The sequence below is a fragment of the Eubalaena glacialis genome, chromosome 5 (genome assembly GCF_028564815.1).
Source record: "Eubalaena glacialis isolate mEubGla1 chromosome 5, mEubGla1.1.hap2.+ XY, whole genome shotgun sequence".
NCBI lineage: Eukaryota > Metazoa > Chordata > Mammalia > Artiodactyla > Balaenidae > Eubalaena > Eubalaena glacialis.
The window spans coordinates 140,937,825-140,954,046 of NC_083720.1; positions in this window are offsets into that span (position 1 = coordinate 140,937,825).

Genomic DNA, 16,222 nt, shown 5'->3' on the forward strand with positions numbered 1-16,222 from the left:
AGAAACCCAGGATCCCTTTAAAAACTACTGTTCATTGTGAACATTAAGTCAAAAGGGATGATGGCTCAGGATGGGAGTAGAGAGAAGACCCAGAAACTCAACTCTTGAGTGAATTAAGGGCAATGATTGGGAAACTGACGACTGACAGTGACAGAAAGGAAATATGATGTAGCTGAACAGCTCATGGCTCAAGTGATAAGGGGTCTCGGGAACAAAAAGGATTAATGAGTGGTCTTGAAATAGTTTAGGGAAATGAGAGCAATTCAGGTCACACCTCCACTCCCTTGGTGGGTGGTATTTGGGAGGGAAAGTAGCATTTATAGGAGAGGACTGTTGGGGAAGCAGCGTCTTCTAGAAGAGTCAGGTTTCGACTAGCAAGTAACAGAAACGTAAATGTTATGTTAATGAGGTGAGGGAATTTCTGTCCTACATATAGCAAGTACTATTACTTGCCTACAAATATCTATTCTCCCTTTCTTCCTTGGAAACAAAACCCCAGTTGCTAACTGGGCATACTGCCACCCAGAATAAATCCTGTATTTTCCAGCCTCCCACACAGCTATGTACGTACATGACTAATTACTGCTCCTTACGATATCCATGAAAGTGTTGTGTAAGGCGCCTAGAAAGACTTCTTAAAAGTAGCTAAGTTTGGAGAAGCCCATTTTTTTGCCTTCCTCCTCATTACTGCCTGGAATGTGTGTGTGACAGCTTGAAAGCATGATCTAATAAACAGAGATAGAACTCTGCACTCAACAAATGTAACAGACACATTATTTTCAAGCACACAGAAAAGACTGCCAACATTCTACCACTTACTGCAAACGTTAATGCATTTCCAAGTGTTGGTATCACACAGACCACGATGCGTTTGAACACACTATCTCCCAAATATTCCCAGCATTTTCTTGGTGAATAAAGAAAGGGGAAGTTTTCAGGCCTATCTGGAAAGATCATCTCTGTCCTGGATTGACTGTGCTCCCAAAGGAAATCCTTGTCCTTTGAGCAGGAAAACAACAGCTTTAACTTAATTCCAAGGACATGCAGCACGCATGAGAGAAAGCAGAGTAACTGCATACAGGAGGATTTTCAGACCTTCTTAAGAAAGAGTCAGTCACAGCCTAAAACTAAAAGGATTAAACTTCTGAAAGGATCCTAGATCAGTTAATCCAGCAGGCATCATGTAGATCAAGTCTTCCCACACTAACGGCCTACAAATTGCCCGGGGATCTTGTTAAAATGCACATTCAGTAGATTTGGGATAGGGTTTGAGGTTCTGCACTTCTAACAAACTCCAAGATGACGGTGATCCTGCTGGCCCAGGAACATCGTTTCGAGCAGCATGAATAAAGACAGTGTGGAATAAATCTACGGCCTTCATGTAGGCCATGAAGCCAAAAGCCTAATTATCAGCCGCAAAATGACTGCTTGCATATGTTATCTCTACTTAATGAATATTTATTAGAGGCTCATTATGTGCCAGAAATATGCTCGATTCTGGAGAAAACAATGATGAACAGAAGAGAATCCCTGTTCCTTCTGCTTCTTAAGATTTGTTAGGGAAGCCAACCATTAACGAATTATACAGCTTCCTAGATTTGGAAAAGGTAAGGACTTACATGGTTTTGTGAGCTATGTCTGAATTGATTTACCATGTCCTCTTTAGATAGGGACATCCAAATTAATATGACAGGTAATTCTGAATCAATCAGATGGTAGTCAGTTCAGTGATTTCATGTAACCATACCCTAAATTTTAGATACTGATATGAAAGGTAAAATTTTTTAATTTTTTAATTTTTTTACATACTCAGAAGAGTCCAAGCCAGCAGAATAAGGCAACAGAAAAAAGTAAAAGGATAAGAATTAGAAAGAAGGGAATGTACAGTTATTCACAGATGCTATCATTGCCTACATAAAAAAATGCAAAAGAATATTCAGATTAATTATTAGAAGTCATAGATAAGTAAGACTGGTAGATACAAAATATATAAAAGTCAATTATATTCCTGTATGCTGGCAAACAAGTAGAAATGTAATTTTTTAAAGATGCCACTTACAATACCATCAAAAAATATAAAGTACCTAGAAATAAATCCTTAAGAGGTCTTTACAAAGAACACTATAGAGCTTTCTGGTATGATATTAAGGAAGACAGAAAAATACCATGATCATAGATTGCTTCACAATCATAAAGATGTTCATTTCTCCCAAACCAATCTCTGATTAAACACAAACCTAACCAACACTCAAAATATCATGAGGGTTCATGAACTTGACATGCCATTTCTAAATTTACAGGGAGGTGAAAGGAGCCAAGTCACTATAAAGAAGAAAGAACAAGTTGAGGAGTGGAGGTTGTTCTACTAGGTAATTAATACTAATATAGAGATATAGGAACTAACGCAGTCTGGTGTTCATGCAAATGTGGACAAAGTAACCTATGGAACAGAAATGAAAGGATCAAGAAACAAACCTATACATGTGCGGAAACTTGATTTTAAATAGAACTTGCATTGAGAACAGTGGGGAAAAGACAGACTTCATAGTAAATGCTGTCAAGACCATAGGTTAGACATATGAAAAGAAAAAAAGGAGGAAAGAGACAGGCAGAGAGAGAGAGAAAGGTAGGAAGAAAGAGACAGGTGTGGAAGAGGAGTGAGATAAAGAAAGAAATAAGAAATTGACTAAATCACAAAAATCTAGCTAGATTAATACTTAAATGTAAAGACAAGACAAAAGGGAGATTATTTTCAGGATAGGTAATAATATCTTTAAGAAAATACAGGACTTCCCAGGCAGCACAGTGGTTAAGAATCCGCCTGCCAATGCAGGGGACACGGGTTCGATCCCTGGATTCGGGAAGATCCCACATGCCGCGGAGCAGCTAAGCCCATGCATCACAACTACTGAGCCTGAGCTCTAGAGCCTGCGAGACCCAACTACTGAGCCCACGCGCCACAACTACTGAAGCCCGCTCGCCTGCCTAGAGCCCATGCTCCTCAACAAGAGAAGCCACCGCAATGAGAAGCCCATGCACCGCAAGGAAGAGTAGCCCCCTGCTCGCCGCAACTAGAGAAAGCCCGCGCGCAGCAGCAACGAAGACCCAACGCAGCCAAAACTAATAAAATTTATAAAAAAAAAAATACAAAAGTGCAAACCACACCAATAATCTTGAAAATTGTCATGCCCTTTTAGCACAGTAATTCTATTTCTGCTAATATCACAAGTGTTGTATTATTAATTTCTAATAATTAATCAAAAAATAATTAGACATACCCAAATCCTTAAATGTAATGATCACAATTTATCATATGTGTATTATCTGGGGCAGCAGGGGTGAAGGGAGGAAGGCCTCAGTAAGGGAGACTGGTTCAAAGTCAGTTTAAGAAGCAGCCTGGGACTTCCCTGGTGGTCCAGTGGTTAAGACTTCACCTTCCTATGCAGGGGGTGCGGGTTTGATCCCTGGTTGGGGAGCTAAGATCCCACATGACTTGTAGCCAAAACACCAAAACATAAAACAGAAGCAAATTCAATAAAGACTTTAAAAATGGTCCACATGAAAAATATCTTAAAAAAAAAAAAAGTAGCCTGACTCCCAGTTTCCATCCCTTATACTGTACCACTTAACTAGGTGACTGTTCTTTCCTCACCCTTGCAAAACAAACAAACAAAAAAAACCCACGAAACCAAAAACAAAAACAAAAACTGAAGTTTTCTCTGTGGAAAGGGCAAAAGCACAGGGTCTCTGGATTGAAGGCAGAAGACAGTTGGTGGCTTAAGTGAATATTTGCTCTCTGGAGGCGCAGACAGCTGCCCTCTTCTCCACTCAGGTTCCCAGTGCTGGCCCAGGGGCCTGCCTGTACCCCCTGGGCAGGACACTGAAAGAGCTAAGTGCCCCTGGCAATTTACCGATCCTCAGGGAGCTTTCCTCTCTCACCCTTAACATAGGGATAAAGAGTACCTACTTAGAGAGTTCTAGTGAGGGCTAAATGAGGTTCTATGAACATTAGCATCATGTCTGGAAGGTGTAGTAATTAACTGAATAATAAAAAAAGTTTGCTACAGTAATTATTTTTACGATAAAGTGATATTTAGTAACTGCTCGTTTACATATTCATATTTGCTTCTCCTACTCCACTTTAAGTTTTACGAGAGTAGGGTATATGTACCTTTCACCATTTTATCTCAAATGTTTAAGGTAGTATCTGACATACAGTGGAAGTGTAATAAGTATTCGTTTACTATTGAATGAGTGAATGCTTATGTGATGATGTCAAGAATCCACAGGGCCACTATCAGGTATTTGAAAGATAAATGAGCTAGCATGCAGAAGTCCTAAATTCTAGATCTTCTGGTTCTGCTAGATAACCTTGAACAAATCACCACCATCTCTCTCGACCTCAGTTTTGTTTTCAATTAACTATACTCATCTTACTGAGATTTCTTAAGCCTCTTTCAGCAATAACCTTGCTTCTCCACTGGGAAGAGGTGACTATGTGGTCTTCAGTGTGCCTAATGGCTATTCTCTTTTTTATAATTTTATAATTATTTTTTATAATTTTTTTTTTTTTTGACTGCGTTGGGTCTTTGTGGCTGCGTGCGGACTTTGTCTAGTTGCAGCGAGCGGGGGCTACTCTTGGTTGTGTGCGCGGGCTTCTCACTGCGCTGGCTTCTCTTGTTGCGGAGCACGGGCTCTAGGCGCGTGGGCTTCAGTAGTTGTGACACACAGGCTCAGTAGTTGTGGCTCACAGGCTCTAGAGCTCAGGCTCAGCAGTTGTGGCGCACGGGCTTAGTTGCTCCACGGCACGTGGGATCTTCCTGGATCCAGGGCTCGAACCCGTGTCCCCTGCATTGGCAAGCGGATTCTTAACCACTGCACCACCAGGGAAGTCCCCTAATGGCTATTCTTAAAATAATACCTGACAGCCTATTTTGCTCACCTTCAGTTAGTGAACAGGCATTAATTGATGGTTAGCCCTATAATAAGGCTAGGAAAACAAAGATGAAAACTATATAGTTCTGCTGCTTTAAAACAAAACAAAAATATGGGAGCACCAACAAACCAGGAATTCAGGACACCGTGATAAATTTTTTGCCCTCAATTTTAAGAAAGTTATAACTCTACAGTTTTTTGAAAGACCCAATACAGCATTTTATCTTATTAGCATAAGAAGAAATATCAGAAGGAATTAATACTCTAGGAAAGCAAGTAGCTCTTGCAAATAAAAACTGTCAAGATTTATTCTTTATCTGATTATTTTAACAACATATCTTTTTGTATTTACAATGACGTGATTATAAGCGATATTTTTTGTAGCCATACATTTTTAAGGTTTGACAACTTAAGAAAATGACATAAAAACATGCTTACTGAAATCATTTCACCACCAACCCTCAGAACATTAAAAATAGCATCTGAAGGCATCTTCTTACTCCAGACTTCATATCATTAATGTGGAATTTCTGTCCATGTTAACATGGCTGATTGAAGTTACTATATGTGACTATTTGGGACTGTAAAACAATATGTTCTTTCCTGTCCATTGTGCTTCATGGATATGGCCAATATGACAGTGCCATTGAGGTCCAATTTCCTAGAAAATTTAGTAAGTCATGTTTAAAATTAAAATTTGCTTGAAGTATTCTCAGAATAAAAGGAGCAGCAGAGAGGAAAGAGTAAATCAATTAAAGAAATGTTGAGCCAAGTTGTTACATTATCTTGGTTGAACTAGAAACTTAATCTTTCTGCAATGGATGACCTAATTGTACTAGATTCCCTTTCTAGTGATAGAAAAGTCTTCTCAGTATCCCATAGTGGTTAAATGTATTACTGGGAGCTTCATTTTCATTTTACTAAGAATCAAAACTATTTTTCAATCTGCTTTATTGAAGCATAATTTCCATATAATACAATTTATCCATTTAAGTGTATAATGCAATAAGTTTTGACAAAAGTATATTAGTAGTGGAACCACCACCAGCTGTTACAGTATTTCTAGAGACTATCTTTTAAAATATCCAGCATCGGGCTTCCCCGGTGGCGCAGTGGTTGAGAATCTGCCTGCCAATGCAGGGGACACGGGTTCGAGCCCTGGTCTGGGAAGATCCCACATGCTGCGGAGTAACTGGGCCCGTGAGCCACAACTACTGAGCCTGCGCGTCTGGAGCCTGTGCTCTGCAACAAGAGAGGCCGCGATAGTGAGAGGCCCGCGCACCACGATGAAGAGTGGCCCCCACTCACCGCAACTGGAGAAAGCCCTCGCACAGAAACGAAGACCCAACACAGCCATAAATAAATAAATAAATAAATAAATAAATTTTAAAAAAATAAAAATATCCAGCATCGTTTATTCTTTCATTTATTTAACAAATGTTTTTGAGCATCTATTTTGCAATAACACATGCAATATATGAACACACTGCATGAATAAAACACACAGTGTTATCATGAGCACTTGAGACCAGAGCCTATCACATGAGGCCTGAGAGAACAGGGCCAGAATAGCAATCTAGACAAGAGAATTCCAGAAACCCATCAAAGGGGAAACTGGAAGGAAATTAACATTTATTGAGTGCTTACGTGGTGACAGGCACTCTACACCCATGGGTTCTTTCAATAAAATATTTTACTTAAAGAAAGCAAGGCAGTACAGGATGATAGTTAAAAGTCACATCTACGAAGTTGACGATGGGCGTTCAAATCTCCCACTCTGTCACTTACTGGTTTTGAAATCTTGGGCAAGGTATTGAACATCTTTGTGCTTCAGTTTATTCATCTGTGAAATGACTAGTAATCATCCCTCCCTGGCTGGGTTAGTACATGCAAATGAATTTGTACATGTGAAACACTAAGAAGAGCACCTAGGATATACTAAGAACTCAATCAATGTTAACTATTCATTAATCTTTATGATAGCCCCATGTGAAAGTATTCTTAGCCTCGTTTTACAGATGAAAAAACCGAAGTATAAGTTTAAATACCCTGTCTAGGGTCACACAGCTAGCAAGGGTCAGACTGTAATCTGAAAACTGGTCTGACTCCAAAGCTAATGCTCTTTCCACTACATCTTGGTTGAATTAGAAAATGGCAATGAAAAGGGGGGCAGGGAGGGACATGCATCTGTTCGTCTTTCCCTCCTTGAAATCCTTTTGTCCCTTCCCCCTCCTAGTACCTCTGAAATCGTGATTCTTAACTGTAGTGATACTGTGGTGCACCATCTCGATCACCCCCTTAGGACCAAGGCACCTATCCCTTCCCTCCTCCAATTCTGCAGTTAATAATTTAATAATAATTTGGTTTATGAGTCACAACTGCATCCCTCTCTGGGAATTACTTTTGGCCAGAGGTAGCTGCCTCTACCCAAGGTCATGTCCCATCCTCAGGGATTGGTTGCACTTAATCACTGGTTAATGTGGTATTTCAAAGTCCCCCAGGGCCCCTGGTTTCAATTTGGGACCATTCTGAAGGACCATTCCACTTGCAGAGCTTTCTTCATGATTAGACAGGGGCTCCTCCAGAAACACTCCCCATCAAACCTACTACTTGCAAACCTCCATCTCAGAATCTGTTTCCAGGAAATCCAACCTAGGGCTTAAAACTGGAAGTGTCCTAGGAACAATTTTATAATGGAGCTGTGGAGGGGAATCAGACGTGAAATATGAAAGCCCCTGGCCTACTGGAGCAATGCAATCGTTCACCAGCAGTGAAGGAATCTAGGAGGCCAGTGGAAAGGAATGCACTGAAGGATGCTGTGATCTCAGGCATTTGAGAAGTATGGGGGAAATAGTGGTTTAATGACCATGGAATTAGATGGCCGTTGCTGGGTGTGATTGACAGACCTACTAGAGAATGGACTTGAGGATAGGGGGAGGGGGAGGAGTAAGATGTGACAGGGTGAGAGAGTGGCATAGACATATATACACTACCAAATGTAAAATAGATAGCTAGTGGGAAGCAGCCGCATAGCACAGGGAGATCAGCTCTGTGCTTTGTGACCACCTAGAGGTGTGGGATAGGGAGGGTGGGAGGGAGGGAGATGCAAGAGGGAAGAGATATGGGAACATATGTATATGTATAACTGATTCACTTTGTTATAAAGCAGAAACTAACACACCATTGTAAAGCAATTACACTCCAATAAAGATGTTAAAAAAAAAAAAAAAAAGACAAGGAAGACAATGGTGATTAATCAGCAACTTTAAAAGTGTGAGTAGGAGACCTTCCTTGGCAGCATATGAAGCAGTTCATCTCCTGCAGCTGAAGGACAGAAGAAGCTGAGGTCCAGGCTTTAAACTTAATTAGAAAGAGTGAAATCCAGAAGTTTGCATTCTCAGATCTGACAAGTGAGCTTGATTACAGTGCCCTGAATGGGAAGCATGAGACTTGGGATAGGAATGTCTCAGCCAGTGCACTCAAGACCTTTGAAATTTCAGATTCTGCGGAACCCTTTGGGACTGTAAAAGTGGCCCACTCCTCTCCTTTGAAGGCTAATACTCCTCACCTTTCTTAAAGAGGATGCAGAAGTCTCCGTCTTGCAAGATACATAATACTTCAGAGGATGGGAGATAATTCCTATGAAGGTTCAGGAGTCTGCCTCATCAGTGACATTTTTTAAGGGCATGCAAGGAAATCCCCTCAAAAATAAATGAAAAATTATTTCATCTTGCATCTGTCATCACTGAGAAAGAAGCACAGTGCTTTGTAGGCCTTTTCAGGTTTTGGAAATAGCTCACCAACTCCCTCAGCCCCAGTGCCCCTTCTTTATAATACACATCATGTAATGCCCCATTTAGGACCCTGAAATTAAATAGATAGTATATCTTCACAACACACATGTTTAAAAACATTCAGTAAAATCTTCTAATATAAATGAGAAGAGAATTTATAATAAATTAGTACATATTCCAATATGTAAATACTTTGATTCAACAGCATTATAAGCCATAATTAAGTAATCAGATTCCTAAACCTGTATGTTTCATTACCAATTGTGACAATTACAATGTAGATTGGTACAGTTGTGTAACTCAAATACTGTGATTGATGTCCTCAACTGTATGATTTTCTAAAATGGTAAGCAACCCGTGGTAAAATTCCAAACATAAAGTATAATTATCTATTGGGTGCTTACATTTCTGGGGATTAAAAAAAACAATGTATATTGAAACCATGAAAAAAAACCCCTCTGTTTACATATAAAATGGGGTCAGGTTCTAGACTCAGAACAAGTTTTCACCTGCATCAGTGTCCAGCAGGACATTCAAAAGTACAATTCTTTATTGTGTAGAACTGTCCTTTCATTGTAGGACACTAAAGGCCAATAGCACTACCAGTCATTGTGATGACCAAAATCGTCCACCTTTTAGGCATCAGCTCCTTTCTCCCTTGATGAGAACCATGGCTCTACTACACACCTCAATTCTCTGGATTCCTTTGCCACTCCTTACATGCTGACTCCTCAGGGGACCCGCTGAATGCTGGCAACTCCAAATCCACATCTCCAGCCTAGATATCCCTCAAGCTCAGACTTGTACCATTAACTTTCTGCAGGTATTAGGGCCTGGATATCCCACCCATACCTCAAAACTCAATATGTCCAAATGCGTTTGTTAACTTTTATCTAAATGTGCTTCTACTCCTGTGGTCTTAATCTGTGGCACTATCACATCCCCAATCACACAAGCTAGCCCTTGGCTGTCTCCTCCAACTTCTCCCTTCCCTTACTCCTGCCTCAACGCAAGCACTAAGACTATCCAGTTTTACCTCTTCTCCATTCTACCGGCACTGCAGAAGGTCAGGTCCTCATACAACAACAACAGCACCATCTTGCAACCAGAGTGAAACAGCAGGATTGTGAATGTGATCACCTCACTCTCCTGCTTTGGACTCATCAGGCTGTACCCCAATGCTTCTGTGCTGATCAATAATGCCCTGTGTGTGTCTGTTATGGTCCATACTACATTGTAGTATAGTTACGTTTTCTATCTCTGTCCCACTAAGCTCTCAGCTCCCTGGGGTTAGGGACTGTGTTCTATTCAATCACTGTATCCCTAGTGCCTAGCACAGCGCGGGACACAGCATAGACAATCAATAAATATTTACCGAATGAAACATAAGCAAGCACGATATTGATGATTAACTTAATGTAAGTAAAGTAAGAAATGCCTTGATTATATGAAACAGATTTTTATGCTGATTGTAAACACTGCCAATAAAATGACCGACTGTCCTCCTTTGGAATTATTTTAGGACAATATAGGTATTTAAATAAACAATATATTCTTGGCTTTAAATGAACAAAAAAAGTTTGGCCCAATAACTTGATGAACTTATTTTCCCTGTCTGAACAAAGGAGCTGTTAAAAAACCCTCCTCGAATCATAAGAGGAAAGTGGGTATTCTGCTGTCATTTTTCTCATATATTGAAAAATGGTCATTAAACATCAACCATGTGCCAAGCAGTGTGCCGGAAAATGAGAAAGGTTAGAAGGCAGGGGGGATAACAATGGTGCCTGAAATATGGTCTTTTCCTCGGGGTGTTCAAAGGAGGACAAGGGAAAGCGTCACGTAAACAAGACTCACCATGTACTGCGGCAAGAGCAATGATGACATTATGTACAAAGCATTATGAAAGCACTGAGAGAGTCATGATCAATGTGCTTTCGCAGGAGAGGTGGGCAGCAGGCTTCTTAGATAAACTAAGATTTGAACTGGATTTAGTTATGATCATCAGCCAGGGTAGGCAAGGTTAAGCCATGGTAACAAACACCACCAAAATTTCTGTTGATTTAACACAGACACAGACGTTTATATCTGACTCACATTACACATCAAGGTCTAGGTAGCAGGGAGCTCCTGCTCAACACGGTCACTAGGTGACCAGGTGACAGAGACTTCATTCTCAACACGTGCCGTCTTGAGAGCTGCAGTAGGGGGGCAGGGTGGGAAGGGATTCAGGACCTCTCATTCCTCTTAATTTCTACCAGGAAATGTCTGCCTGACACACAGCACATCTGCTCCCAACATATTGGAAACAGCAAGTCACATGACCATGCCTGAATTAAAATGGGAGAGGGAAAGAGTAATCCTACCAAACGCCTAAAAGCAGGCGAAACTGATCATCTGTGAACAGCCCCAGAGATGGCCAGTTATTAAGGATGAATGAGACTATAAAAAGGCAGAACACTCTAGGCAGAAGCAATGGCAGGCACACTATCACAGAAGTGTGCTGGATGCTGTGTATGGGCAACGGTATTACATTTGCTGTTGGCTGGGGTATAGTCTACACAGCTAGAAATATTAGAAAAGAGTGCAAAAAGTAGGTTGGGGTCACGCTGTTAAGGGGCCATGTTAGCAGGTTGAGGAGTTTAGACTTTTATCCATCAGTAATGGAGAGTACTTTTCAAAAGGTTTCAATCAATCCAATCAGTGTATCCCATGGTGACCAGGGAACATTAAAGAAGTAGTAGAGACTGGTTAGAACTGCTATGCTTAAAAAACAGACCACACAGGAGAGCAAAAAACCTTTGCATCCTCCATAACCTGCATCCATACACTCTGGATGCAGGACCTTGGGCTGAAGAGGTGCATGACGTAGATCACTGCATTCTGGATAGAGGCTCTGACACTTCCCATCAGGGAGTTATAGGCCCTGAAAACAACAGGGTGCTTTGAACGGTTAATTCACCCTGGAACAGAAAAACCACAATTTCCCCTGTGGCTTAAGGGTAACTAAGGTTTTCTTTTAAAATTAAAAGTAAATACTTTTAAAATTAAAAGTAAATTACTTATGTTAAAGATGCCCTAGGGACTGACTAGTAGGTACCCATCATTTAAAATCCTGAGATGATTAGAATTCCTCTAGAGGATGTGTTAGGCTGTCCCCTACTGTCCATTTAATGGCCTGTTTATTAGGAACTTTTGTGAGGATTCTACATCAAACTCAAAGCTTTTTCCACTCAATCATACAGAGAGGGTCTAAATAAATAAAAAACACAGGAATAACTAACTTATCTTTCCAACAGACATTGATGAGAGATCTCAGGTTCAAACTCCACTATGGCAACTAATACCACATACAGGCTTTTGTTTTTTCCCCCATCACAAACCAAGTTTAATAAATCAATCGAGACATAGATATGGATATTAAAATCCAGTCACTCATGCATTTATTCACTTACTCAAACTCTAGCAAGGGTCCATGCTCGATTCCAAGCACGAAATCAAACATGGCAAGCATCCTTAATAAACAGATGCTGTAGGGTCCCTAAGAGTTGAGTGAAAATTTCTCACGGGCACAGAGTCAGGACTAGGAGAAGGGGTCAGCAATTCTTTCTTCTCAAATCTTAGTCCCACTGCACTTGACTGGGCCTTGTGTACAATGAGGCTATATCCAGAAGCTGAAGCTGCTGTTTACGGAAGGGACAGGACACAAGCAGTGCTACTTGGGTACTCAGGTGTCCAAGTGTGTCAGAGCACAGAAGAAAAGAGCACATTCTGCATTTCTGCACTAACACATGCCATTGGCACACGGTGAACTCCAGGAAATACAGCACCATTTTTTTTAACTTTTTATTTTATATTGGAGTACAGTTGATTAACAATGTTGTGTTAGTTTCAGGTGTACAACAAAGTGATTCAGTTACATATATACATGTATCTACTCTTACAGACTGCTGTATTAAAATAGATAACCAGAGCTTCCCTGGTAGCGCAGTGGTTAAGAATCTGCTTGCCAATGCAGGGGACACGGGTTCGAGCCCTGGTCCAGGAAGATCTCACATGCCGCGGAGCAACTAAGCCCGTGCGCCACAACTACTGAGCCTGCGCTCTAGAGCCCGCGAGCCACAACTACTGAAGCCCACGCACCTAGAGCCCCTGCTCCGCAACAAGAGAAGCCACCGCAATGAGAAGCCTGTGCACCGCAATGAAGAGTAGCCCCTGCTCGCCACAACTAGAGAAAGCCCACGCGCAGCAACGAAGACCCAATGCAGCCAAAAATAAAAATAAATAAATAAATTTGTAAAATGGATAACCAACAAGGACTTACTGTATAGCACAGGGAACTCTGCTCAAATATTCTTTAACAACCTAATAGGGAAAAGAATTTTTTTTTTTTGATACCTAGAGGTAATGCAAGCGAAGCCTTGCAGCACAATTCCAGGCAGTGCCGTTCACACTGAGTATACGGAAATGGTGCTTCCTGAGGTTGTGCAGGGCGTAACCTTTAGGGTCCTACACACACCTTCCAGTGGCCTTGTGCAGAAGATCAGAAGGCTGTCACTTAGCAAAGATATTAGCACGGCCACGTGGAGCCTCTCAAGCAGTTTCCAATCAGCAGAAATCAAGAAGGGAGCTGGAGGAGAGGTCATGACAAACCTCCTTTTCAACTCAAAAACACGTTCCTTTCAAACTCCCAGAAATCACTGCATGACACATTCAGGGAGCTTGAAGGTCCTGTAACTAGCATACGGAACAAGTTATTGCTGTTAGTTTAACAATTTGGGGCCTAGAGGATCTTGGGTTATAATTTATTAAAAAAAAATTTCTTGAGCACCTAACGTGCTAGAGTACTGTGCTATCTATTCCTCCGAGAACCTTTTCAAGAAACATAATAAAAAATCCATGCATTCACCCTGGAAGTTTTGTCTATAATCACAGATTTCCCTCTATGCAGCATCCTATTCTATGCTTCCCTCATTCGGAACAGCGGCCACATCTGAGGGGCTCGGGGGGAGCGCATACGCACACAGTCGGGCTTTTCTTACTCTATTCATATTTTCATTTAAACAGAAATAAACCCTAACATCCCCTGGATGCTCTTTTTTTCCTGACTACATCCAGCATAAGTGATAAAACAGAAAAGATTTTCTCTCTTTCCTTCCAAATTCCAAGTGGTATTAAAAAAGAACAAGTTCCTATAAACATTGGTGGTGTGGCCAGGTTTGGTGAAGGCGTAATCATTGCATTTGTATTGCAATTTATTGCCTACCTTTAATTTGATCTATCCACAGAATGTCACCGCCAGAAATGTGATGCTGAGAAGGGAGGGACTAATTCAGATACATTTTACCCTCAAAACAACTTCACTGTAGGTATTAAGATTATTTAACACAGGTGTCATCTTTCCTTAAATATTCTTGTTTTGTCCTTGGACTTTGATTACTTACATGAATATAACTCAACCTATGAAAATGCCTCATAGAATCGATTTATTCTCCACGTATGTAAAATCTCTATTTTACTTTGAAGTCCAGTTTCAGTGCTACAAACCAATACAACATAAAAACAAGAAGAAGAAAAAATCAGGACACTCTGCCAGCAAAGTCAACTTTCTCCCACAAGATCCAAATATTCCAGGTTCACAGTACACATAAAACCTTTTATACTGTTGCATTGAAAAGGATATTTCCAGTGATACACCCATCTATTTTTTTTTAACTTTAAATATCGTAATCCCCTGGATCACGCTTCACACTGGAGTTCCCACCCTGGACATGAAACTGTTAAGCTCCAAGTGACAGATTTTTGTTTTAGAACAAGCAGCTCACTACTCAACAAAATAAATTCCTTTCCTCATATAGATTGAAGTTTGAAGACTGCCCCTCCCTCCCCAAGACTCAGTCTCTAGATCAAGCTAATGTTTAAGCAGCAGTTTACCTGGTACTCTGACAAAAGTTACATCAGAGGGCCTTTGTTTAAGGTCCTTTCAGAGGTGATAAATGAGAAAGCACTTTAACAGAAATTGATTTAAGCAAACCCTTGGCTCACTGAAAGCTTTTTCTCACACTATTCCCTCTACTGATGTAAAGTCCAGGTTGACAACTAAGAAAGGACAGGGACACTTTAGAGGCAGAAATGTTTCTGACAATATGATAAAGAGGATATTGAGAATTGAGATTTCCATAAAATTAAAATAGTTTTGCTTGATCTAATGATCAAATGGGACTATTTCAGAATGAATTCTAAGCCATTTGTAGGCTTTCTGTTTTAGTCATATTAGAATTTGTTCACCTTCATGAACATTACTTAAGTCACGTATCTATGTAGAGGTAACCATTCATATATTTATGTGTGAGGTCGTTCACATTTTTCTTTGTTTGATATAAAGAATACATTTTACTAAGTGTTAGTGCCTGTCACTTAAAAAAAAAAAATCAGTGGTTATTTCACACCTGGAAAAGTGATCTCTTAGTTTTAAATTGTTTCATGGAAAAGCAATTACATTTTAAGTAATATTTCAATTATCCTTCCCATGAGGCTTGTGGAAGTAAATTCAAGCTCTTGTTGCTTCCTAACACCTACCGCCAAGCATAGGTTTAATGAGGAACCGAATATGATAATATCATACCCAAATATTTAAGGTGAAAAACAGCAGCTGTGTTTCTGGCTTCAACTGTGCTAACAACATAAACTGCTTTACTGTTTATGATAAAGCAGAATAGTCAATTTTTTTTTTCCCCACACACACACACTGTACTTTATTTTTACAAGAGATAAATAAACTGACACCAAGCATTGTAAATGGATGACCACAACAAAAGCAACAATGATTGCAATTACCAAACACAAAAGAATAGTCAATTTAATATAAAAAATAACCACTGTGGTCAGATCAGTTAAGATAGTCAAATTGTTTAACAGTATCATCCACATTTATATTAGCCAAAGTTCCCAAACCTTTAATTATCAAATGTTTCTTTTACCAGTTAATGAAGAAAATGTTCAATATTAAAAGGACATGGGATGAGTGATAATTGAACAGTAAAAAAAAAACTACTGAGAAATTGATGCCTGATGTATAAGAATGGAAAGAGTTACATTACAATGGATGGTAATTATAGCCTGGTTTAGGCAGCATAGAAATCATAATTTAAATGTTTGCTTCTAATAGAAAACATGTGAATAGGCTGCTGTATTCTTAAGTAAACTAGCATAAATATGTTTGTATATTCTTACGAAAAATAAGTGCTAGTTGTAGCAGGTGAAGGATTCATGGCCAATTTTGCGTTTATCACATCTCCCCTTACAGGAAATGAAAGTGAGTTAGTGAGTGAGTGAATGAATGAATGAATAAATAAGTAAATAAATAAATAAATCAGAAGTTGCAAATATGGTCAAAGGCAATTGATGCTTATGAGTATATAACTTTCCTGGCTAGCATTTTACAAGCTTGCCTGTATCATTACAAACTGAAATCACATCTACAGACAATTTTGTCC